The sequence below is a fragment of the Cryptomeria japonica genome, chromosome 2 (assembly GCF_030272615.1).
Source record: "Cryptomeria japonica chromosome 2, Sugi_1.0, whole genome shotgun sequence".
NCBI lineage: Eukaryota > Viridiplantae > Streptophyta > Pinopsida > Cupressales > Cupressaceae > Cryptomeria > Cryptomeria japonica.
In genome coordinates, this window is record NC_081406.1 from 644,747,480 (window position 1) to 644,774,769 (window position 27,290).

A 27,290-nucleotide genomic window follows, 5' to 3' on the forward strand; every position below is an offset into this window, starting at 1 on the left:
GCTGATATGTTAGCAACTGATCTGCTCTTTATGAGCACCGATGATGATTGAATTGCTTTCCTTGATGCATTGACTTATTAAATTCAGGCTCGTAATATTAGACTGGATTCTGCTCTTCATTTTCCTATTTTCTGATATATTTTCTCTCCTCCCAAATAGATTCTTTCTTATTCTTTTATATCCCTATGTCTCTATGAAGATATGTATCTCTTTGCAAAGAGATAATCTTTTAAATGGACATGACTCTTTGTTATGAATTCTGCCTTTAAACTAAATACTGCTTTTAAAACTGATCGCTGTCCTTTATTATTTTCCCTACACTAATTACAAATTCTGCCATCTATATATGTGATTAACTTGGGTGCCAAAATAATGAACGTTGGCTTGATTCTATATTAAATCTTGCAAGGTTGATGACCATGCCAAGGGAGTTGGCCTTCAAAATAATTGTTCCTAGTAATATTATTTATTTATTTCTTTTTTTAGTCTCTTTTATATAGGTCAGCCACCTTACAAATAATTTTAGCCAATGTTTATTAATGATGTTGTGTCGGCCTGGCATAATTAGTTTTCTGTGTTTATAATTAAGGGCTGCAATTATGAACTCAGGCAGGGACATCTATGATCAACAAAAGCTCATATAATGCCATGTTTGTGTGTTCTATGAATATGTTAGATCGCATTAGTCTCAAATTTCATAAAATCACCATCAACCTAGAATCTCTTGGTATTGGAATTGTTCTTTATGGCACCACACTTCGGGTACACTAAACACAAATCAAGCAAAGAAAAGGCAATTACATGAAAGGCTTTCTAATATGTAAATAATTATTAGATCAACTACAAAAGGAAAATGAATAACATTGTTTCCACGTATAGTGTCATGTCCCCTTTTCGGAAAAAGAGATGTGGAGAAGACCTCTAGCCTATCCCCATTTTCTATAAGATAAAGAGTAAAGCAAATGAAAAATTTATAATATTATTTAAGTTTGGCATGATAATTTTTTATTCAAGGGACAACTTAATAATATTATGTTAAGTAAAAAGTATTTTAAATACTAATAAAAACAAAATATCGTTTAGTACTTAAATAAAAATAAAATAAAAACTATTTTTTAATACTTTGAGAAAAGGCCCATTTTTTAATATTGTGGGTTCGTGTATACAGATTGTGGAGTTTATAGACAGAATTTCAAGGGTATCCGCCGAGAAGGGTTTTCATGCTTTCTGGCCTCTGTTATTCCACACAACGCTTACACCTACCACACAAGTTTTTCTTTTCTTGGCTTGTCCTTTCTTCTCTGCACGACATGTTACAAGTCACAACGGGTTGTGGTTTTTTTTTCAGATAGATTGTGATTTTTTTTTCGACAAGTCTGTGTTTTCCGCCTCTTCTGTGCTACATGACTACTTTTTGCATGCATTTTTACCTACAACTGGGGCATTTTCCTCTACGACAGACGTCTTCTCAGGTTGTGGCTATGTTTTTGCCAAATTGGAAGGTTTTTGCTGGTCCCACGTCTTCTCTTTTTCTACCCGCATCGCCTATGCCACGTGGAGGTTTTGTGGTTTCGTTTTTTCCTTTTTTTTGTGAAGCTACAGACTTTTTTGAGCTGTGCTACTAGGGTTTCCTCTCTACACGTGGCTTTTTTGAGAATCGTGGTTCTGCTGCTAGGGTTTCAATCTGGTTTTTCTAACTATGATTTGGGTACCTGATTTTCAATAAAATCAGAATAATTGGCATTCTCGTGATCTGTGCCAGGTGGTTTTTTCAAATTTCGACGCCTTGGGATATGTGCTACAAGGGTTTTGTTTTTGACTGAATTTTGCAATAAAATCAGAGGTTTTACTTTCTTTGCTGACAACCTTGAATTTCATGCCAACTGTTCACTAAAGATTTTTGAAAAAAAAATCAAACCTTCAGTTTTCTTTTTTGAGAAGTTGACCTTGTTGGAAAGTGGGAGGGATTGTGTCGTTGACCAACATCATGTTGGAAGGCAATCAATGCTTCAACGACAAGAACTACAATGCCTGTAAGCAGAGGATGCTCTTGATTTTCGAGTACCGGTGCCTTGACTAGATTGTTCTAAAGCATAGATGCACCACTCGCCGAGTTTTTTTGCTTGGCGAGTAAATACCGCCTGTGCATAAAGGGGAAAAACAACAAAATGAAGTTTATTTATCATTTTTTGTGTTCTATTTTGCTGAGGGGGAAAAAAACTCTTCCAAACACTTGTCTACTGATTTTGATTGATTTGAAGCAGATTTGAGGAGGATTTGAGGTGGTTTTTGAAGAAAAATCAGATTCCCGAGTAGGTTTTCTGATTTTAAATCTTTGCTTTTTAAAAATATTTTATTTATTTTTTGTTGCATCTAGATGAATAGAAAAGCATTCCTAAGTAGTCAAAAATGTTTTTGAGTCATTGGAACAAGATTTAACACTATTTTTGACATGTTTTGAAGGATCTCTAGTTTTTGAATAAAAATCAAACCCTAATAGTTTTTTTTTCAACTTTGAATGATGTCTAAAATTATTTAAACTAGTTTAGATAGTTTGCTAAATTGTTTAACTAAAATATTAACTTTGTCTTATCACTTTGTATGTGTACGTTAATAGTTAAACATTAATTCAGTATGGCAAATTTTGATTGGCCACTAGAACTATGCCCATCTGGATATGTAGGCACTCGTCCTAAAGGTGCTAGAGATAGGGCTTGGAGGTATGCCTATGAAGGACAGGAACCTGGGACGGTGATTTGCATAAAATGTGAAAAAATAATTCATGGAGGCATAAACCGCCTCAAATACCACCTTGCAGGCATCGAGAAGCATGATGCTAAAGTATGTCATGGGACCAACAATAAAATAAAAAGAGACATGAATGCCTTACTTTCAGCTAGGGAAGAGAAGAAATTGCAAAGGGAGAGGGCAAAACTAGCCATGAAATCAGCCATAGTTGAATCTCAAGGTGTTTCAATTAACATTGAAGAAGAAGAAGAAGCACTTCAGGGCATACAGGGTTGTCGTCGTGGCCCACGTATCCACAAAACCAGCACCACCTCGACCACCGCTACTGCTTCCTCTAGTAGAGTACTTGGCACTGCTGCATCACCATCAAGGACACAGTCCATAGGTAGTTATTTTGTGCCCAGGAATACACTTGGAGCAGAACCATCATTAGAGGCCATTGGATGGAATAGGGAGGCACATGAGAAAACAAACATTGCATGTACTGATTTTTGGTACTTCAACAACATCCCATTCAATGTGGCAGACTTTCCTTATTGGTTGAATTTGGTGACCGCAATGACAGTTTCAGGAAAGGGATACAAGGGGATTTGAGTGGAAGGTTAGTAAATAGTCCACTTGATTTCATTTTTAATTGTTTTTCAGATTTCTTGTTTATTAAATCAAAATTGTGTACTAAGACCTAATTTCACTTTGTTCTTGTAGGTTGCTCACAAATGCAGTTGATAGGAAGCAGTGGAGGTCCAAAGAAATGAATGGAGAAAATATGGCTGCACCGTTCTTTTCGATGGGTGGACATGTTGGTTGAAAATTTTGTACACTTGGGGAAATATACAAAATTGTGGTTTCAACCACAGTGTGTGAGTAAAACTCTCCTAATTAAGGGAAGGCTCCCCCTATCTAACTACAACTTTTAAAATAAAATGGGATGGGACAGCAGTCTTTCTTCTTCTTTCAAGAAAACCAATATCCTTTTCTCTTCACAAAAAAGTGATAGCAATTTAACATAAAACAGCAGTAACAACTTTTTGAAATGAAATGAGAGAAAGGAAATAAAGTTTTTTGAAGCTCAAAGACTTCCGTCAATTCCTTCGGGACGGGATAGCAATATCAAGCTCAAAGTCTTGATTATATGAAGTCCTATCTACCCTTTTCTCTACTAACGCTATCAAGAACAAATTATAAGAGCTCAAAGACTGAAATATCTTATTCTTTTCTACATAAAACAGTGGGAAGTAGTATAAGCTCAAAGACTCACAGCTATTTCTCACAAAATTTTCTTCTAAACTCTCTTAAGAATAAGTGCAAGCACAAAGACTTACAGCTCCTCTCAAAAGAATATTTATTCTAATTTATATTAACCTCAAATACTTGCAGCACAAAGACTGCAAATCAAATTCGATTAAGTTCTTTGAAGAAAAACTTGCAAGAAAGATAATATAGAACACAAACTCAAGAAAGTAGCACAAAGACTCAAAGCTTGAGCAATTTTCTTCTATTTCTTTCAATTCTTGAATTCACACATGAAAGCTCAAAGACTTCTTTGCTGTAGATTTGGCAGAGTTTTTCGTAGCTTTCTAAAAGATAAAGATTACAATAGACCCCTCAAGTATTTATAGAAGAGGAGTCTTGAGAAAAAGGTGGGAGGATCCTAACTAATTTGAGAGATTCCCTCAACCACCAAGACTTATTCAATAACTAACTATGACTTATTCCAACTATAGTCCTAACTAAACACAACTTGTAGTTGTCTTACATGTAATTACAAAAACGCAAGTAAAGACTTAACTTCCAATTTACAAAAGGTTTTTACATGCAACTTGTCAAAAGAAAAACTACAACTAAGAGATTACAAATCTAGAAAAATACAACTAAGTGATGAAAAACACTTAAGCTGCAGTGTGTGAAGACATGAATCCTTTGAACTTCTGGATGATCATTCGTAGCTTAGCGGGATTCGGTTTGTGGGTGTTCTTGGCAACAACCATGGTCTTCACAATGGTATCATGGCATCGAAGAAGCATAGAGTCGTTCTTCTCCAAGATGGACTGGATTTCGTGCAAAAAGATTTGATGTTTCATCAAAACCTGAATTGAAGCAGCTGAGAATTGTTCGCTCCTCCATTCATTATGAACCCTCATCTGTAGATCTGCGAGCACTTCTTCTTCTGGTATCAGGTCTCCATTCTGACTCATTATGTTGCAAAAGGCCTTCTCACAATGGGAAACAATACCTTGGAATACTTCAACCCGTAATCTCATTCCATCATCAATCTCCTCAATGAGGGATTTGAGAACAAGGGCTTTATTCTCTAGAAGTTCTTCCAATTCCAAGTACATGACCCTAGAAGGAATAATGGCATGCTCCTGAAGAACACTCAACTGTTGTTGGGGCATGGTGCGCCAAATTGTCAAACTACCTTCAACCCTTTCCAAATTCTATTTGAAAGTCTCGGAAGTGTGATTCAATTTTTCTTCAATGGCCTCCAACTTAGACATCATTTGGAAAATGTCTTTCAGCACTTGTGCACACAGATCATGAAGTTGATCCACCCAAGAATCCAACGCTTGTACTTTCTGTGCAGCTCTTTCAACTCCCCGAATTGATTCTTGGGAACCAGAAGAACTTGTAGGATTACTCCCTTCACCAACAGGTTTTGTAATTTTATGAACAGCTGCAGCAAGTTGCCGGTTCTCCTCTTCTAGCTTGTCTTTCTTTGCTAGAAGTTCATCATACCGCTGCACTAGTGAGGCTATGAATTGCCGCGCATCATGTTTGACCACTTCATGTGTTTGTTTGCCCAATTCTATCCTTGTAACCCTGTAATCAGTAGCTTGCATTTCCTCACGTCGCTTATCTGCAAGGGGCTCAACATTTTTTGCCACTTTCATCTTATTGCTATCAACAGCTACTCTTGAGATTGTCTTGACCTTTTTAGCAACCTTGGGCCTAGACTGTTGTTTGAGTTGCTGATAGTCAAAGACATCAGGAGAGATTTCTTGCTTCTTCCTCTTTGGGGTAAAAGAACTAAGCCATGGAGGTAAAACGACTAAATCTCCTCTAGTAGCTACTGAAGGCGAAGGAGAAGCAGTTTCTGTTTCAACAGCCGTGGTCACCCTGGGAGGAGTATCTGTTTGGATGGTGGCCATGGTTTGCTCAGTAACCAATGGGCATGAAGATTGCCTCATAAATTCTTCAAAGCCAGAAGTAGAGGTATCAATCTCTGACAAATGGATACATGTAGGAGTATCCTCAAGAATTTCCAGCGAACTCTCTTGTTGATGATTAGGAGGCGACTCAACTGCTGAAATAGGAACGACATTCTGAGGAGACTCTTCCACTATTGCGTCAAGAGGAGAAAGAGGCATCTCAATGGAAACTGAGGAAGGAATCTCATGAGGTGAGTCCGAAGCTAGAGACTTAGGAGCATCATCTGATTGTTGTCCTTCTGGATTATCAGGATCGATCACATGAACATGAAGCCGGGACTTTTCCTTTCCACGAGTTGTCGCCTCCTCAGGAGGAAGCACTATTGCCCGACTAACCCGCAATTTGATCATGGTGCTTGAAGATGATGCACCTTCCTTGTTGTCAATCTGAATCTCAGACTTACGTCCAAGCGGCCCTGTAGAGTCATCTTCTTTCCCAACCTTGATCTTTATGAGTCTAACACCATTACCTCTGAGCCAAGTGTTGGTGTTAGCCAAGATAGGCCGAAATCTTTCAAGAATGGACGTGCATTCTTTATGCGACCATTGGATTAAAAGAAGTGGGGATTCCTCAACCCTTTGTGAGACGTACTCTGGATCGAGCACATGACCATCATCGATCATTCCTTGCGGAATGTCCACCAAGTTCAGATCAATAACCTGCTCAATGGTAAGCCTTGCGGAATGTCCACCAAGTTCAGATCAATAACCTGCTCAATGGTAAGCCTGCAGTAGTCCATCTTGAAAACCTCCATTTTTGTACGAAGATCTACCCAGATATCCTCAATACGATGCACATGCACAAAGGACTTTTTGATCTTTTCCTTCATACTTTGGTAATCAAAATCTGCCCTGGACTTAAACCTTTTGAGTTTAATCTCTTGCATCTCAATCTCCATAGCTTTAGCTTTTACAGATGTGACAAGAGAATACCGGCCAATTTTTAATGGGTTTGTTGTAGAAATCCCCATTCCGACCTTATGTCTGACAGATTGATGAGCATGCACAGCCATGATCTGTCTTCCCAACTCCATAAGAATGATCTTATCAGTCGGGTATCTAGGGAGCATATATGGTTGCCCACTGTAGCATCCGACTCTCACATAAGTGAAAGTTGGGAATTGGAGAAATAAGCACCCATACTCATTAACTCTTTCCCATGCTTCATCTGACACCCTTCTGTTCTTCAGAGTTTTGTCAAACTGGCACATGAAGTAACCAAAAAATGCATCTTGAACTCTTCTGAAATGTAATCTGTTGGGTCTCAAAGGCAATTGATCATAATATTCCCACGCAGGTATAAGCAAGCGATCACCCTTGGTAGAAAGACCAGGGAAATGTCTTAGTGACGTTGCCAAATACACTAAGTATGAATTCATATAGAAACTCATGGTGGTTGGGACTGCTGCAAGTTGCTCGCACAAAGCATCACTGATAATCTCTCCCCATGATATATGATGGGATTGTCTTATGAACATGGTAAATTGATACATCCAGGGTTCAAAAACATTAGAGTGTTCAAGACCCATCATCCTGCTGAGGAGAGTAATGATGTCTTCAATTTCCCACTTAAAGTCACAATGGTACAACTTAGCCCACCTTTTGAAGGCAGCTCGTGGCTTATGAATCCACCTGTTAATATGACGTTTGTAGTCCTTTTCCCTCTTTACATAGTACTTGGCTGCACTATCCTTTGAAATTTCCATATAAACAGGTGTTGGTGGTATTCTCAAGACTTTCTCAATTGTATCTGCATCAAGGCGGATTATTGCCTCACCATCATCATTTTTAATGGTTCTCATCTCCTTGTCAAAGCAATGGGCGCAAGCAAGAACAAATTCAGGTTCTAGGGCAGCCACTGGAAAAGAGGATGCGTGATGGATGTGGCTGTCCAACAGCCGCTGCATATTACTATCATGCGGATCCTCCACTCTCTTGACGAATTCTGACATGTCCACATGCCTTATCTCCGTGTCTTTTATGTGATCCAAAGGAGAGGAAACTTGCGAAGGTGAAACTTCATTCTGGTACTTGTCATATTTATACTTCATCTTCTTCGGAATAGGAGAGGATGGTAAATCTGACATTGAACGATAACCTGGTATACTGCGATGAAGACTTAAAAGTGTTAAGGCAACATCATAATCAGCTGCAACTAACATTTTTCCTTCTTCAAATGGGAAGAACTCCAACCCTTGCACTTCACGAATTTGTGAGAGAAAGATGGGAAATAAATGGGAAAGGTGGAAATTTGACTTTGACCAATTTCGGATCTTGCGGAAAGTTTTACAAGTATACAAGCTGGGAAGAATGAACATGCAATCGGACTTTTAACAACCTCAATGCAAGTATACTTGTAAAACGGAAAATGGAGAAATGAGTGAAAAATGAGATTTAGACTTTTGGGGAAATGACGTGAACGGAAAGTACGGATATAAGCAATATGGATAGATAAAAATAGGAAGGTTTTGGGAATGTCATTTTCAAGAAAATGGGAAGAACTTTGGACATGCAATCCGGTTCTAAAAACCCAGTTTTGGAAGGATGGGTATTTTTCATCTTTGCAACTTGGAATTTCACCATAAGATGGTTAAATTCTTATAACCATGGGAAGATCAATTATTTTCATCCAACTTATAATCGGGATTTAAAATCCCGAATACAAGTGAAGAGGGAAAATGGGGAAGATTAATGCAATTCATAAATTGCTTTGGAAAGGGGAAAATCTCTCTCACAAAACCGATTCTTGGGGCAAAATAAACATATACACAAATTTACAACTAGAATGGAAAAACAAGAAAACAAGAAAATGAAACAAGAAGAAAAGAAATCATACCTTGCTTCAATCCGAAATGCTTCTTCAAAAGATGAACAATCTTGGAATGAAGAAAACAATCCCTTAAATAAGCAATGAACAAACTCCCAAAACCCTTGCCACGTTTTTGAAAAACGTTATTAGCAGCAAAAACACCTTCCAAAAGAATGAAGAATCGGTCAAATAATAACTTCAACCTCCACGCCTAGATGAAAGAAGCCAAAACGACTTAGGAGAGGCAAGTTTCGTAGCACTTGAATAAGAAAAACGTGGCATTTTTCAAAAATGTTTTTGCTGTTAAACGCCTTCAAACCAGCAAATAAATCCACCAAATGGCATGAGAAGAGTTTCAAAATGCATGGAAATAGCAAGGAAACCTAAACACCTTTCTCCTCCCAAGATTTCTCCACAAAAATCGGTGGAAAATGTCAACCAAATCCTTCAACAAATTTGCCTAAGAAGCTGGTCGGGTTTTTAGAAGAATGCAACAAGTTCGATTTTGCATAATGTAGTGAAAATCGGGTTTCTATTCTCACATTACAAGTTTTAGAATTTCACTTTTCTTCCCACAAGGCAAAATTGGGTTTTATAAACCCCTTAGCAAGTTTAAAATGCTTTTATTTTCACTTATGGAGCAAATCAGGTTTTTAAAACTCAATTGCAAGTTTTAATATGTAACTTTTCTCCATTCTAAGCAAAATCGGGTTTTTGAAAGAGATATACAAGTTATAGTAACTTGTAAAGGGAAAATAAAATCCCTTCAACAAGTTTTAATAACTTAACACATATAATAGGGGAATAAAATCCCCATTACAAGCAAAAAACACAAAAATAAGGATTCTACAAAAGAATTACAAGTGACTTTTAAATATGCAATTTAAAATTAACTTGTAACTTATCCAATAAATCCCTATTATGACTTAAAAAGCCAAAAAGCATCAAGGGGGAAATTAAAAGTAAGTTACAAGTTCTTTTTTCATAAAGTGCACTTGTAATTAGCTAAAAATTTCCCTATAAAGACTAAAACAAAGAAAATCATTAAAACTTGCAATTTAAGGAAAATTTCCCACCTGCAGTCAGGGAGAAAAAACTTGAAATTGAAGGAAAGACATAGCAAACGAACCCAGAATGCGATGAAATTTGAAACGTGGTTTGAGGATGGAATGAGGATTAAGCCAGTCCAAGGGTGAAGCAAAATTATGTCTCGGGAAGCATGTCGTAGAGTTAAATTTTTATGTTTTGACAAAAATTTTATGTAATGGTCCTTCATTGTTTAAAACAAAAATGAGTACAACAACTAGCTCTGACTGGGGAATTCTTTCATTTATCCTTCAAGATTGTGAAAGAAAAGAAACCAAATCTCTAAGTGCCTTCCTCTTATCCATTGGGCCACAGAGTCAATCAACACAAAAACAAACAAACAAAAAGACAAAAAGAAAAAGAAAAAGATATAAACATTATTTACAAGTTACCTAGAACTTTCATTCAAAGTAATGCTTCAAATGCTGGCCATTATAGGGCAGCGCAAATGGTGTACCATCATGATAAGCCAAGATAAAACTATCTTCTCCAGCAATATGGTGAATAGTGAAGGGTCCTCGCCAAAGAGAATCAAATTTTCCATGTAAACCTTTCGGTTCCCTTCGCTTATCCCAAAGCAACACACGATCACCCACTTGGAATCCTCTTTGCTTTTCTTTTTTTATCAAAAAGGACTTTGACTTGTTGTTGGTGCTGAGCGATCCGGTCTACCACTTGTGTTCTTTGTTCTTCCAGCTGAGAAAGGTACATGATTCTCTTGTCTAAAGCATTTTCAAAAGTTTGATCTTCAATTGCTTTAGCCAATTTAAGAGCAGGAAGTTCCAAAGTGACGGGTATTTCTGCATTGATCCCATAAAGAAGCTGAAATGGTGACATACCAATAGCCCTTTTGGGTGTAATTTTGTCCGCCCATAAAGCATCATAAAGAGCCTTATGCCAAGACCTTTGGTTCTCTTCCACAAGCTTGCGAATAATGGTAATCAAATTCTTGTTACTTGATTCGGCCTGACCATTACCTTGGTGGTAATAATTGGATGAATGAGTTAACAAAATACCATATTCAAAGCAAAATTGTGTAATTTCAGAGGAAGAAAATGTGGCTGCATTATCAGTCACGATCTTGTGTGGAACACCAAACCTGGAAATAATATTCTCATTTGGTGAAGTAGTCTGTAGCAGTAAGAACATACGAATGACCTGCACTTGAAGAAGGATTGATCACACCAATGAAATCAATACCCCATTGCCGAAAAGGTTCTTCAACAATCATCGGTTTCAATGATAACACTGCAAGTTTTTGTTTGCCCACAAACTGCTGACAATGTATACATTTTCGCGCCCATCTAAAAGCATCTTGAAAGAGCGTAGGCCAATAATACTTACCTCTCAAAATTTTTTGAGAAGTCACTGGTGCGGAAAAATGACCACCACAAGCCTTATCATGGAAAGATTCTAACAATTTGGCTTCTTGTGCTTTGTCAACACAACGAAGGAAAGTACCATCAATTGCTCTTTTGTACAAACCAATATCCCATAATACAAAGTTCGCAGCGTTCAGCTTGATACTCCTCTTTTCCTTGAACGACAAATGTTGTGGACATTCACCATAAGTCAAGAAAAATGCTATATTATAAAACCATTCATCAGTAGTACTGAAGAATCATCCAATTCTTGCTCCTCTGGAATCCCTTCTGCCATGAGCTGACAAAGTCCTCTTCCCCTAACAAGCTTTGTAGGCCTAATCTCCAAATCATACTCTTGGATTTTGGCAATCCAATTCCCTCTTTTTGTGCCAAACTCCTGTTGTGTCAAGATAGACTTGACTGATGTATCAGGAACTAACACAACAGTATGGGAATTCAGGATGTAAACACGGAAATTCTTGACTGCTTTAACAACAGCATAGGCATTCTTCTCAATAGAGGAATACTTGAGTTCATGAGACTTTAGAGGACAACTCATGAAAGCAATAGGAGATTCAATCTCCTCTGAATTCTACTGCATTAAAATAGCAGACATAGTATGCTCGGAAGCATAACTATACATGATAAACTCCTTGGTGTAGTTGGGACATACCAACACAGGCGCGTGAGCAATTGCATCCTTGATTACATTGAATCCAGCTTTTCCTTTTGAATTCTAGCAAAAAAAGGGTCTTTCCTTTCATCATATAAACGATATGACGAGTCTTCTCTGCAAAGTCCAGAATGAATCTCCGCAGAAAATTTACCTTACCAAAGAAGAAATGAACAGTGGTCTTACTGGACGGCAAAGGAAGAGTTTGAATAGATTTAACCCTTTCAGGATCAATTTTTATCCCCTCCTTGGAAACAATATGACCAAGAATTTTTCCCTCAGTCACCCCAAAAACTGACTCCTTGGGATTAAGAGAGATGCCATGCTTGTGACATCTTTCAAATACATCTTTGAGGTGAAAAAGATGATTCTCACGGTCTTTGGAAAAAACAATAAGATCATCAAGATATACTACAATATATCTTCCCAAGGTACCACGGAAGGCCAAGTCCATAGCTCGTTGGAAAGTAGCTCCTACATTGATCAACCCAAAAGGCATTCTACGATAGGCAAACATACCCCATGGAGTAGTGAATGCACTCTTATGCTGATCAGATTCACTAACCTCAATTTGATTATATCCTGAAAATCTATCTAACATAGATAGCATTTCAGATCCGGTCACCGTTTGCAAAACTTGATCCATGATTGGCAACGGATAATTATCCTTGAGTGACAATTGGTTAAGATTTCTGAAATCAACACAAATACGTATTTCTCCATTCTTCTTACGTACCGGAACTATATTTGCCAACCATGTTGAATGATGGATGGGAAAGATAATCCGAGCATCAATCATTTTTTGAATCTCAGAAAGAATGGTACCTGAAATTTTTGGATTATACTGGCGCTGCTTTTGTCTAAAGGGAACTGCACCAAGCTTTAGGGGAATGTCATGCTGCACCTCCTTGGGTTGAAAAGATTTAAGATCATCCTATAAATATGCCAAGACATCACGGTATTGGCGCAAAAGCTGAATAAACTGATCTCTTTCATCCGAAGTGTAGTTATTGCCAATATTGACAAATTTGAGGTCTTCATCTGAGCCAATATTATATTTCTCATATCCCATAGGAGAATCAACACTTTCTTGTTGCCGTCTCTTGATATAACGATCATGTTGATCGAAAAGTTTTTCAAGAGAAACCAACCCCTTGGGAATTTTATTTCCTTTCAGCTGAAGAATATTTTCATCCGATTTAGATGATGTTTCAAACATTGAATCTGATGACGAAGAAGAAGGAGAATTACTCCCTTCGAAGTATAGGTTGTTGAAACCATCTTCTGCTTGCAAGAAGTTATTAATCTACTTATCATCATTGCCAATGATCCCAATTGTCAGGCACACTAGCTCTGCAGATTAATTCAATAATGTATTTATCTTGACCAAAGTCAAGATGGGGAACCAACAAAGTAGCTGAAACAGCAAGGGAATCAACCCTGTCATTGTACTCACGAGGCACAACTGAGATGCTAAAAGCATCAAAATCTTCAATATTTTCCCATACCAAATTATGGTAATGCTTGAGTCTATCATTTCTAGTCTGATATATACTCCTTACTTGACAAACTACTAATTCTGCATCACCCTGGGCGTGAAGATTTCTGATTCCTCTTTTCAATGCAATGCTCATTCCTAACAAAAGTGACTCATATTCAGCCGTATTGTTAGTATTAGCAAATTGCAGTTCGAAGGAATAAGGGAAGATCTCTCCCTTAGGAGATATGCGAACTACGCCAGCTCCAAATCCATTTGTAGCGCAGCTACCATCAAACTCAAGAGTCCACACATCATTTGAACTGTCGTTTTCATTGGAACAACTAGTGCTACCTTCATCCAATATGGATGCATTATGAAAAGAAAAGTTGTCATCTTCCTCCATAGGAGAAGAAGGAACTCTCATCTTGTGTAGGAGAAAAGTGAAACTCTTCTTGTTGAGTAGATAGTGGAGTATTTTCATCAGCAACAAGAGATGAAGCTTCTTCAACCATGATATATGAACTTGAAGATCCATCTTCTGATGCTTGGTCTTGCTCAATATCAGCGAATTATTCATTTGTTGAAAGTAGTGAAATGTCGGAGCTGCTAGAAGGGCAATCTTCAGCGAACTCTGAGATTTCATCTATATGAAGATAATAGTTCCCGAAACCCGAAGATTCAAAAAGAATCTGAGCATGGGGATCATTAGACTTGACAACCGTGTACTTGGTTTCTCTTTCAGGAACTAACTTCTGCACAATACCTTTGACAGGTATTCTTGCTTCGGTCATATCCATGTTGAGTTCTCCTCCAACATCCTTTCAAAAATTACGGCCAAGTAACATTCCATATGATGCAGGAACGTCGGCTACCAAAACAGTCATCTTTACTTTATTATCTGGGAAAGCTGCAAATGCAAATTGAGCATCCTTGATTTGCCCAATAAGAGGCACTTGTTTGTTTTCCATGGAATAACAATGACCAAAAGTTTTGGTCAAGGTCAGCCCCAAAGCTTGAGCAACTTTAGCGGGCATAACATTATCAGAAGCACTAGAATCCAAGACACAATTGCTCAATTGAAAACCATTGATCAACAGGGAAATATAAAAGGGTTCTATCTTTCCTGGAGTAGCTGATGGAATGGATACCAAATGATTGGGCAAATTCTTGGGTTCTTGAGGGGTGGTATTTTCAAGTATAGGACGAGTTTCCTTACTTTTAACATAATCAACTAGTCTATCAAATTGATCAGGATTAGCTTGTAAGTACTCAACTTCAGACATTTGAATCTTGGTCTTCCTAGCATGATCAATAATATCAAAATCTTAAAACGAACCAGCTAGGGAGGGATGAACATTGTCCGATTGTGGTTTGGGGTTAGGCATACTGGGCTTGGGATCAATAGAAGAAGCAAAAGGAGGATTATTGTTACTTACCTGACTTTTCGCAACATCCTTTGGAATATAGGGCAGCGGTGTTCCTCTTTTAGCAATAGTAACAGGTGATTGAGAATCACTTGCAACTTTCGCGGCTTCATCTTGTTGAGCCAACCGAGTCTGGGATCTTGTCATCACGACAAATGCTTGATTATGAGTCCTTTCAGCAGCAACAGAGTCATCATAGTGCATATAGCGTATAGTAGAGTCGCCAATTACATCTTCTTCTTGTTGAGGAAGAGCAACATCATCAGACTGATAATCAAAATAAGAAGACTCATTTTGATCCATCTCATAATAACCAACTGCTGCCTTTGAAGGAGGTGGTTCAAGCGCAAGCCTCTCAGGAGGAGGAGGTAGCTTGGGTTGATTCTTAGCAGCATAACTGGCAGCAGCATTAGGATACGTCTATCTTGGGATATCCTTGTATGGTGTAGGATAGGAATTCTGAGATACTTGCTTCTTTAAAGCAAGAAGTTCATTTGCCAATTTTTGCACCATTGGGTCGATAGAACCAGAAGATGAACTCTCCATATGTGAACCCCCTTTGGACCGATTAGAATCCCTTTTGATTTTACCAGCTAGGATCAAATCGTCCTCAATTTCAGTAGCCATTGATTGAGAAACAACTAAATCAGTAGGAGATGATCGTCTTAAGAAGAAACTGACCTCAGGCAACTGAGTATTGATGAACAAGCACTTGAGATTCTCAGGAGTAGGTTGAGAATTGATAGGAATTCTATTTGCTAATTTGTTGAACTTAGCTATGAATTCCCGCATGCCTTCATGGGTATCATTCTTCATTTGGGTCAATTGGGCCAGCAAGGCGTGTTCATCTTCTGCAGGCTTGAAATGTTCCTCAAACTTGTCTCTCAACGAGTTCCAAGAAATGATTGAACCAGCAGCAAGATTGAAAAACCAATCGGCTGCAATACCCTGAAGAGTTTCTACGAACAAACGAACAGCAACATCTTGATGTTCTATTCCAAGAACACCACATGCCATATAGAAAGATTTAACATGCTCATCGGGATGTTGCTTTCCATCTCCATAGAACTTGGGAAGATTTTTTCGAGAATCTTGTGGAAGTGGATGAAGAGGTGGGGTTAAGGCTAAAGGACCAAAAGTTGCTCCCCACAGACAGGAAGGAGGAGGTGGAGGTAGATTAGCCATACTCGATGATGAAGATATCAACGGTTTGAAAAAGAAAGGGGAATTTTCACTTGGGATAGACTTCTTTTTCCTTGACGAAGGGTAACTTGTGGTTCGTGAAAGGGAGGATGTACTAGTAAGCAAATGGAATCTAGCTCATTCAGCAGGAGAGATTTCTTGAGAACTTTTAGTCATCCTACGACGAATATAAACACGCAAACCTTCCAGCTTAGAGAAATCTGAAAAACCAAAGTGATAAAATTCTGAAAAATCAGCAAGACACTAGACTTCAAACGAAAGTGTGAGGCTTCCGAATGCGTTCGCGTCCCCAGCAGAGTCGCCAAAAGGACAGATGTCAAAAACCACACCATTATTAATTTTTTGGTTTCTTGCAAGGACAATGTGGTGTTCTTGAAATTGGTTGATGCCTCCAGTAAGGTGAAAAATGAAAAATTTGATTCAATAATCGGATGATTTAATTGAACGATATACAAACGTATATATAGAGGTTACAAGACGATGTTCTATAAAAAGAACATATCGTTAAAGTAAAAGACTAAAAAGCTAAATGCTAAATAAAGCTTAAAAGTAAATTAAATAAAAGCTAACTATGCGTCTTTAATAAAGAAGCAATAGTTTACAATTAACGAGCTAAAAACTAAAAAACTAAAAGACCATTAAACAAGGAACTAAATATAGGTGAGTAAAATATAATTAAATATTCTAATACCCTCCCTTGATGGTCATTCTATCTATCACACCAAGTTGCCCTCTAAAGTTGAGAAACTGGTGAGGATATCTGCAGTCTGATCTTCTATAGGAATGTACTGCAGTATCACTGATCCATCTTCAACATGTTGGCAGATGAAATGACAATGAAGCTCCACATGCTTTGTCCGCTCATGGAAGACTGGATTTTTGGCTAATTTCAAAACCCCTTGATTATCACAAAACAAAGGAGTAGGTCTTGGTTGAGACCATAGTTTTAAAACTCGTGGACTCGCCACGGACTCGCGAGTCCATGGGAGCCACGAGTCGACTCGCCAAGGACTCGCGAGGCGAGTCCTGGCGAGTCCATCTAAAAGACTCGCGAGTCTTTTGCAAGGACTCGCGCGAGTCTTTTGCATGGACTTGCGAGTCTTTCAGATGGACTCGCGCGAGCCAAAAAAAAAGTCATGCGAGCTTTAAAATTGAGTTTAGCATGTGAAAAAATTTGGTCTCTCCGTCAGGATTCATATATGGAATATAACATTTAAGTATAAGAAAGATATCTTTCTTCTTTCTTATACTTTAAGTTATATTCCATATATACTGTCAGGATGTTTGAGAGTGGTTTCGGACCTCCAGGAGTTATAATGCAAAATCTAGTTTTTGGAGGATTCTTCAATTTTCCAGACTTAGTCAAATTTCAAGATCCTTCAGCGATGCCCCTTGACCCCAACTTGGGGGTGCTACCACCAAACAACCGGCGAAAAATATAGGGGGAAATTGCGCCGATGGAAGTAGGGAAAATTTAACCTCTGAGTCTGATTAGGCTCCATATAAAAGCATAATTAGCATTGAAGAAATCTTGGTATTATACATTTTAGAGTTGAAAGTTTGAAACTATGAGTATGTGACATGTGTAATGTTTCAATTATGGCTCTTATGTTCTCTAAATGCATTAATTTCTTTATGTTTTTTTGTAAAACTACGGTTATTTTTTTTTGCCGAGTCTTTCACGAGTCTTTCACGAGTCCGAGTCCGAGTCCAAATTTTTGGTTTGCCGAGTCCGTGGCGAGTCCGAGTTTTTCAACTATGGTTGAGACATTTGCATGTCTGCAAGCATCCTACGTAGCCAAATTGCCTCACATGCTGCCTTAACAATTCCGCGATACTCTGCTTCAGTCGAGGAAAGAGCTATTGCTTGTTGTTTCTTGCTGGTCCATTTGACTGCACCTGTACCCAAGCTGAAAACATACCCAGAGGTTGACTTTCTGTCATCAACACAACCTGCCCAATCTGAGTCTGTGAAACCAACCAACCTAGGATCTTTGCTTCTGTTGTACAGAATGTCAAAATCAGGAGTGCCCTTCACATATCTAAGCACACGCTTTGTTGCAACCCAATGTTCAACTTTTGGGGCAAACATGAAGTGAGAAATATAGCTCACAGCATAACTGATGTCAGGTCTAGTGGCGGTGAGATAGATGAGGCTGCCCACTAGTTGCCTGAATGAAGACTCATCCATTATAGGTGAATCTGGTTTGGTTGATAATTTCAGCCCTATCTCCATAGGTGTAGATGCAAGTTTGCAATCTTGCATTCGAAACTTATCCAGTAGGCTCTTGACATACTTTGACTAAGAAATGAATATGTGGCTATCAGTCTGCCAAACCTCTACACCGAGACAATAATGGAGAAGTCCCAAATCTGTCATACCAAAATGCTTAGACAAATTATGTTTGACCTGCATGATCAAATGTGATGCATTGCCAGTAATGATGAGATCTTCAACATAGACTACTAGAAATAGAATATCATCACTAGTATGTTTGACATACAAATTGGGATATGGACTCCTTTGAAAGCCTTGTTCAATCAAGTACTTATCAATTTTTATATACCATGCACCAAGAGCTTGTTTGAGGCCATAGAGTGCTTTGACTAGTCTACACACCTGGTGTTCCTTACCGGCAACCTTGAAACCTGGAGGTTGCGTCATGTAGACTTCTTCTTGCAATTCACCATTGAGAAAGGCACTCTTGACGTCCATTTGATGGATGTTCCATCCAAACTGAGCTGAGAGAGCAAGGACAAGTCGAATGGTACTCATCTTGGCTATGGGAACAAATGTCTCCTCATAGTCGATGCCTTCCTTCTGTGAAAACCCTTTTGCTACTAACCGAGCCTTGTACTTATCAAGGGTTCCATTAGTTTTATACTTGACTTTAAACACCCATTTGCAGCCAATGGGCTTCTTCCCTAGACGGAGATATGACAATACCCAAGCGTTATTTTTCCGAAGACTATGTTGCTCAACAACACCATTCTGCTGAGGGGTGTAAGGTGTGGTAAGTTGATGCTTAATGCCATGTGATGCACAGAAGTTGGTGAACTCTATAGAACAAAATTCCCCTCCATTGTCGGACCGAAGAGTCACTATCTGACAACCAGACTCTTTCCACTAAGGCCTTAAACTTCTCAAACATGGTGAACACCTTTGATTTCTGCTTAAGAAAATAAACCCACATGCATCTGCTGAAATCATCAACAAATAATAGAAAATACCTGCATCCAGTGCTTGATGGAGTGTTCATGGGACCACAGATATCCGCATGAACGAGCTGCAAGACCTTGGATGCTCTCCAAGCGTCTCCATCTGAAAACGGAGTCCTCTACTGCTTTCCAGCTTGACACGCTCCACAAACTCCATGATTCTGAGTTTGAATCTTAGGTAATCCTACAACTAGATCCTCTCGAACCAACTGAGAGAGATAGTGGACATTCAGGTGTCCATATCGCTGATGCTAAAGAGTGCTGATGGAAGTACTCCTAGCTGCCATGGCGAGCTCTTGAGAACTAGTAGAATCAACAAATCAATAAAGACCTTGATCCTCAATGCCAACTGCAACTGTAGTGCGAGTGTCCCTGTCAACAATGATGCACTTGTGAAACCCGAAAACGACATCTAACTGTGGTGAATGCTGCATAATCTGACTGACGGATAGTAGATTGAGCTCCATACCAGGTACAAAGTATACATTGAGGAATATCAAATCCCTCCCACCAGATGAAATCTGAACATTGCCCTTGCCGACAACAGTATACTCTTCGCCTCCACCAAAGATCATTGAATCAGTGAAAGACATGTACTCTGTAAACCAATCTCGACGACATGTGAAATGTCGAGAGGCTCCAGAGTCAATGTACCAAGTTGATGATTGAACATCATCAGATGGGGTTTGGGCCATGAACGCATAGAAGGCAAATTCCTTCTGATTAGGATGCGTGGCAAAATTGGCTTTTTGCTTGGACCCTCCCTCTTTGGATTGTTGGGATGCTATCAATTTCCTGCAATCTTTCACCAAATGGCCATATATATGACAGTAGGAACATTGTAAGCTCTTTTTCTTGGAAGACTGCTAAGGTTGACCTTGACAGCTTTACCCTTGTACTTATGCGAAGCTGAGGCTGTGAAAGCCTGTTCAATGGATGAACTAGCGCTGCTTCCAAACTATTGCTTCCATCTATCCTGATGTAGAAGCTTGTTGCAAAGATCAGGAAACTTCAGATCAACACTAGTAGAGGAGATATTGAGCGTATCAATGAAATGCTCGTAAGATCTGGGAAGGCTTTTCAACGTGATCACTACCATATCCTCTTCCACCATGATTCGGCCTATAGCTTCCAACTGGTCACGAATGTCTTTGATCTTCGTAAGATGATCCTGGATAGATGACTTCTCATCCATCATGATAAAAAACAACATATTCTTCAGAAAGAAAGCTCGGCTCTCGTCAAACGTTTCATGAAGATCCTTCAAGAGATCCCAGATCCCTTTAGCTGTTTTACCTGAAGGCACTTGAGGGAATCGATCATCTGTGACTGAGAGTTTGATAAGCATGACATCCTCTCGATTCTTCACATCATGTTTGTCTTGATCATCACCTGCTATCGTAGGACGAGATTCCTTGCCCAAAACAATCTGATCAAGGCAACAATACTCAAAAATGGTCAACATGCGTTGTTTCCAAGTGTTGTAGTTGCAGCCGTTGAACTTCTAACTGTGTTCCAACATGATATTGGTCAAAGATGCCATCACGGAAATCGAGATTGAACGAGGTCAACTCTGATTTTTTTTAAAAACGGTAAAAAAAAGATGATTCCTGCTGAGAATAAACCCTAGCCGTTGGATTTTTTGCACTGGTAAGAAACCCTATGGCAGAACCCAAACTGAAATCGCGATTTGGGAGAAATCGTGTGCAGAGAACATAGAAAAATTAGGGCCGAAAATCGCGATTTGGAAAGTGCAACAAGTTGAAAAATGAAATCCCACTGTCGCCCAGAAAACCCTAGGTGTCGACAGAAAAGCATTGGTCGGCCAGAAAAATCGCGGAAAAATTGTGATTCGCAATTCGTATAGTCTGAAAAACGCGAAAATTGCGTCAAAAAACAAGTTGTCGCTCAGAAAACCCTTCTATCGCGACTTTAATCACAAGTTAAAAGTCACGATTTTAAAAAAAATCCCCGCCGTCGGGAATCACAGAGAAAAAACGCGAAAAGCGTGTAGGAAAAAATCGCAATTTTATGACAGAAACGGGTGGAAAAAAATGCACCGAGAAAAAAAACGTGCAACCCACGAAAATCCGAATTTTTTTTTCAAAAAAAACTCAGACCAGATCTGCCAAACCCTAGCACGACTTTCCTACGAAATCCACCTGCACGAACCTTGCAAGAATGCCCTAAAAATTTGCCCAGAAAAGAGACTTTACAAAAATCTCTTTAAAAAAAACTTTCAAAAATTTTTAATTAAAAAAATTTCGAAAATTTTAATTTTCATGATTTGATACAGTGAAAAAATTGATTCAATAATCAAATGATATAATCGAACGATATACAAACGTATATATAGAGGTTACAAGACGATGTTCTATAAAAAGAACAGATCGTTAAAGTAAAAGACTAAAAAGCTAAATGCTAAATAAAGCTTAAAAGTAAATTAAATAAAAGCTAACTATGCGTCTTTAATAAAGAAGCAATAGTTTACAATTAACGAGCTAAAAACTAAAAAGCTAAATGACCATTAAACAAGGAACTAAATATAGGTGACTAAAATATAATTAAATATTCTAATAAAAAATGCAGAAACATTGGCTGGAATATTGGAGCACATTGTCATGGAGGTGGGAGTATAGAATGTGGTGCAAATCATCATAGATAATGCAAAAGCATATGTGGCAGCAGGTAGAATCTTTTTGAATTATCACCTTTAGCAATATGTTCATTTGTTGTGGCTTTGTTTTTCTTGGTTGTATCTTTCTTAAGAATAACTTCTTTTGCAAGTAGAATCCTCCAAGAGAGGCACCCCACTTTGTTTTGGACACCTTCTGCAACACATGTCCTTGACCTTCTTTTGGAGGACATAGGAAAACTTGATTGGGTGACTCCAATTGTGGAAGATGCAAGGAGGATCACGAAATATATTTACAATCACCCTTGGGTTCTACATTTGATGAAAGAGCACACCCAAGGGAGAGATTTGGTGAGAGTTGGTGTCACAAGGTTTGTAATGAATTTCTTGACGTTGCAAAGCATTCTTACTGCATTGACTTTTTTGAAACAAATGTTTGTGAGTCAAGCATGGCTAGACTCACCTTATTCAAAGAAGGTTGAAGGAGAGGGTGTCGCACGCATAGTCTTCGACAACCATTTTGCACAAAAAGCTACAGAGATTGTGAAGGTAACTTCAAAACTTGAATTTTTAATTATTCTTGATTCAAGTCTCTCATTACTAATTTGTAACTTCATTAATTAATCTTTTTGTACTTTGTATTTTTCAATTGTAGGTGTCAGAGCCCTTGGTTAGAGTTCTCCGCTTGGTAGATGGGGATAAAACCCCAATGGGGTATATTTATGTGGCCATGGATAGGGACAAGGAGTCTATCAAAAATTACTACAAGGGGGATGGACTCAAATTTGATCCCATTTGGGAAATTATGGATTAGAGGTGGAGCTGATGGGAAATTATGGATTAGAGGTGGAACAATCAGCTCCACCAACCCATTCATGCAGCAAGGTACTTCCTCAACCCTCGTTTTAAGTTTGGGGGTTCTTACTCAGATCCTAATGGAGGGGTCGTGGATGGCCTCACTACATGCATTCAGAGGATGATACCCAAGGTTGAGGTGAGAGACCTCATTGTGGGCGAACTCCAAAATTATCAAGAAGCAAGGGGTAAGCTATTCTCTTCAAAGCTAGCCAGGAGAGGAAGAACCAATCAATCCCAAGGTATAAGTTATAACATTTGCCATTTGGATTTTGGGCTCTAAAGTGATTGATAAATTGATAAATTATGTTTTCGCTTTTCTCTTTGCTTTCTAACTTTTCAATATTTTTTTATTTTGCAGATGCTTGGTGGCAAAGTTGGGGTGGAAATACCCCAAATCTCAAAAAAATTGCCCTTAGAATCTTATGTCAACCTTGTAGTTCATCCAGCTCATCCAGTTGTGAGCGCAATAGGAGCTTGTTTGAAGCCATCCACACGAAGAAGAGGAGTAAGTTAGCGCAGAAACGCCTCAATGACCTTGTCTTTGTGCAATATAATCTGCGATTGCGCATAAGGAAGGTAGAGGAAGCACCATCTGGTTCAATTGACTTGGATAATATAGATCCTTACAATGATTGGAAATCACAAGAGCAACCTCCATTGTTTACCGAGGATGACATCACTGATTTGGAGAGGCAGGCTATGGAGGAGGAGGGGGGTGGATTTGGTTTCACACTGGATGACGTTGAGGAGGAGGATGAGGAGTCATTGTCAGTGGCAAGAGCAGGTAGAGACATAGCTTCATCTAGGATGGAGGACAAGCCACAGCTTGAGCCAAACATACCAAGCAAGGAGGCACAATCATGCCCATAGCAAACTTCTAGGACTAGACCCTCTAGTTCTACCTCTCCCCTAGTTTTTGCTAGAGCTGGGAAGAGGAAGATGTAACTGTAATGATGTATTTACTTTTAGTTTTACAAAAACTATTTACTATTTTGCTTCCAGCCATCAGCATTCCTCAAGAGGATGCGATTTTGTACCCACTTTGCATTTAAATATATCTAGACTCCGCTTGTTTCTTTTGTGTTCTCATATCGACTCATTGGATGCATCTTCTCATTGAATTTTGCAAAAAAAAATGCATTTCTAATTAAATTTAAGCGTGTTTTTAAGTTGTCGAGTTTTTGCCGAGTTTTTTTTTCAGGCCTTGGCGATTTTTTGCTAATGGTGAGTAGTTCAACTATGGTTCTAAGTATATATACTCCTCCCACTGTGGCAGGAAAAGACCAAGACAAGTTTGATGAACGTAACCAAGAAGCGGTTATGTTGCTTAAGTTATCACTCACCGATGAGATGCTTTCGGAAGTGCCCTTAGGCAAGATTGCTAAAGAAATCTATATTCACCTGAAGGATCTGCACGAGAAATTAGATAAAGGTCGAGCTTTCTTCCTGAGAACATGTTGTTCTCAATCATGATGGACAACAAGATGTCCTTAGAGGAGCATCTTATGAAGATCAAGGACATTCACAATCAACTGGAGGCCATTGGTCGCAAGATGCAAGAAGACGATGTAATGTCCCCCATTTAGGAACTAGAAGATATACGATTTAATAAGTTTTAAATAAAGATTGAAACTTATTTATTAGCAAACATAAGGAAGGAAAGCTCCTACAATCACTAATAAAAAGGATAAGCATGAAAAAGTCTATATCAATCTGCAACAAGACAAGGATTAAGTGATCTAGAACATCATTGACATTATAAGGAACATTACTAATAATTAGTGATGAGTTCGTCATCAATGATAACAATGTATTAAAGGATCTCTCAAAAACAAATTCATCGGGATAGAAATTTGTGTGCAATACCGATTCTGAAGAAGTTAAGGATGATTACTATTATCATCAGGTGAGGTATGAACAAATTCCACATCGATGATGATTGGATTGCTATCCAATCTTAAGTACAAACACGGGTAATTAAGAATATTGATTGTTAAGCACAATCAGTATGAAAAGATGATTAGTTAACAAACAACGCTTGTTAGTATGAGAGTTAATCAGAATGGAAGAGGGTGTGACTAAGCACCAAGTCTAATCAATCTGAATTTGAAGGCTAATCAATTACATTGTGAATAGGTGCGATTAGAATACAAATCTAATCAATAATGAAAAGGTGCTATTAGTAAGAGAAGAGAAGGGGCATAAGACATATCCTTTGGCAATCATTCACACGATATAAGAGAGCATTCACAATCTCCCAATTGATCATCGTGGATTTTGTATCTCTTTTATATATCCTATTGGATAGCTCAATCTGAGCATTTGACCTCGAGTCAAGAATCATTGCATAAAGAACACATTCAAAATTAAAGAAGGCACCACCATTAACGCAAGCACTCAAAGGCCAATAAAAAACGACATCATCAAAGTTATTTATATCTTCATAATTCCAACTTGGAAGCGTGAAGATAGCAAAGCCGAAGGCCCAATATCGGAGCATGTAACAATCAATTTGTATAGCAGACATAGCTCATTTTCATCGCTAGATATTACTGTCGTAATCTAGAAAAGCGTTACAGTCATCATAGCATATACAAATAGATATATCAGATATAGCAATCCTACTGTTGGAAGCAATACATATCGTTTACACAAGCATATTGTGTACAGATATAGTATCAATTCTTTATCACTACAAGTGGTAGAGCAGTAAACATTCATAGCATTTTCCATCAGTGTATATCAGACATTGCTACTCATTCAACATCAATTTTGCACATATCCATACATATATATCAGAAATATCAATAGGTATCTTGTGTAACATCTTTACTTGATTCTAATTGTAATTATTTGATAAAGTAAGAAGACAGAATTAGGTAATCGCCCCAGCCTTCTAAGGTAACCAAAAAGGGGACATTACAAGTGGTATCAGAGCTGTATTCGTACAAGCCTGTGAATGTTTATGACTGAAAAGAATATAAAACTCTCCAAAGAAGAAGATCAGGACAAGATAATCAGAATCAGCAAGGAGGTACAAGCATGGGAGACGAAGATTTCAGCAGAAAGATAGATCAATTCTTTAATGAACAAAGGAATACTCAACAAAGAATGGCTCAGCTACTTGACATGCTCACACAAACTATTTTCAGTGTCTCAGCAAATAATAATGGTAATAACAATAATAATAATCAAGGAGGGAATGAAGGACAATCGAACAATGGAAGCCCAAACCATGGGTCAACCACAAAGAGTTACCAACCCATGATGCCAACTTTCATACCAAGTGTGACACCACAAGAAGACAATGAACGATCAATAGTAGATCTTCAAGACCAATGCCGACAAGACTGGGTAGTGTAGAACACAGATTTACTACTGAAAAGCGGGGGGGGTGAACCAGTAGTAAATAATTCTAAAAACTTTATCCAATGAAATCCTTTGATAAATTACTTTTAAACTGAAAAACAAGATGAAAGCACCAATCAGAAAGGAATCACCACACAATGAAGGCAAGGCACAAGCAAATACATGAGATATGCTGCTAGGATCTACTGCCCTAGTCCAGCCTCACAGTTAATCCTTGTACAATCTTTTGAGCACCAACTCAATAAAAATCCTTAAGAGAGCACCAACCCTCCGAATACACAACACAATGCATTGAGCACCAACTCAAGTATCTCGGAGCACCAACTCCAAAATCAAATCAGTTACAGAGTATGATCATCAATTATACAAGCCAATTCTAACAATCTGAGACAGAAATGAAATGTGCTAAAATATAGTAAGTCTTGATGCCAAATGTCTCTGTATAACTTCATAATGACACACTGAAACAAGTGCCGAAAAAGTTTAATATGTTTCTGTATATTTGAAAACAGATAAAGACCTGCAAACAGCTTCCCAGTACTGCTGTTCGTCACACACTATGATCTGAAACTTAAACTCAGAAAATCATTACTGTATAGCATCAGTGATGTACATAAACCTTCTGTAAAATATTCTGAGGATATCAAATATAAAACAAATCTGCAAGAACCTAATATTGTCCTATGATAAATGAATATCTTAAACAAGGCACAACCAATGATACCTAGCCACCCGTGCCACTTGTCTCTGTCCACAGTCCTTTTTTGTAATATGGATTTCTTCAACTCAATTTGCTGATGAAGTAGATAAAACAATCTTCAAAATCAATACACACTCATTGATTGTTTACACTTTCACCGTCTATGCATCCATCATATATGTTTCTATTAAAAAGCTTTTATTCACATGTCTTTTCTCTAAAATCAACTCTCTATCTTCCATCAAACCTATACCATAATTACCATGCGGTGGTTTTAAAGAAGTTTGGAGGAAGTTGTAACTACTTCCAACCAATACTTAGTTAACTGCCACATCATCCAACGGTACTTTGTCTATTTGTACAGGTCAGGAACAAACTTCAAACCATCTTCATCTATCGATGAAAAATAATAAAGACTACCAATTCCCTCCAATGATTGATGTGTCATTAAAATGACAAATATTGATTGAAGCCAACACAAATAAAAGAATATCGATCAGGTCACAATGATAT

General features: G+C 38.2%; 1 protein-coding gene across 3 annotated transcripts in view; it reads right to left on the minus strand.

Moving 5' to 3' along the window:
• The window catches only part of LOC131054895 (protein ALTERED SEED GERMINATION 2), a 272,133-nt gene that overhangs the window by 155,225 nt on the left and 89,618 nt on the right, over nt 1-27,290 (minus strand). The gene's annotated exons all lie outside the window — the stretch shown is intronic.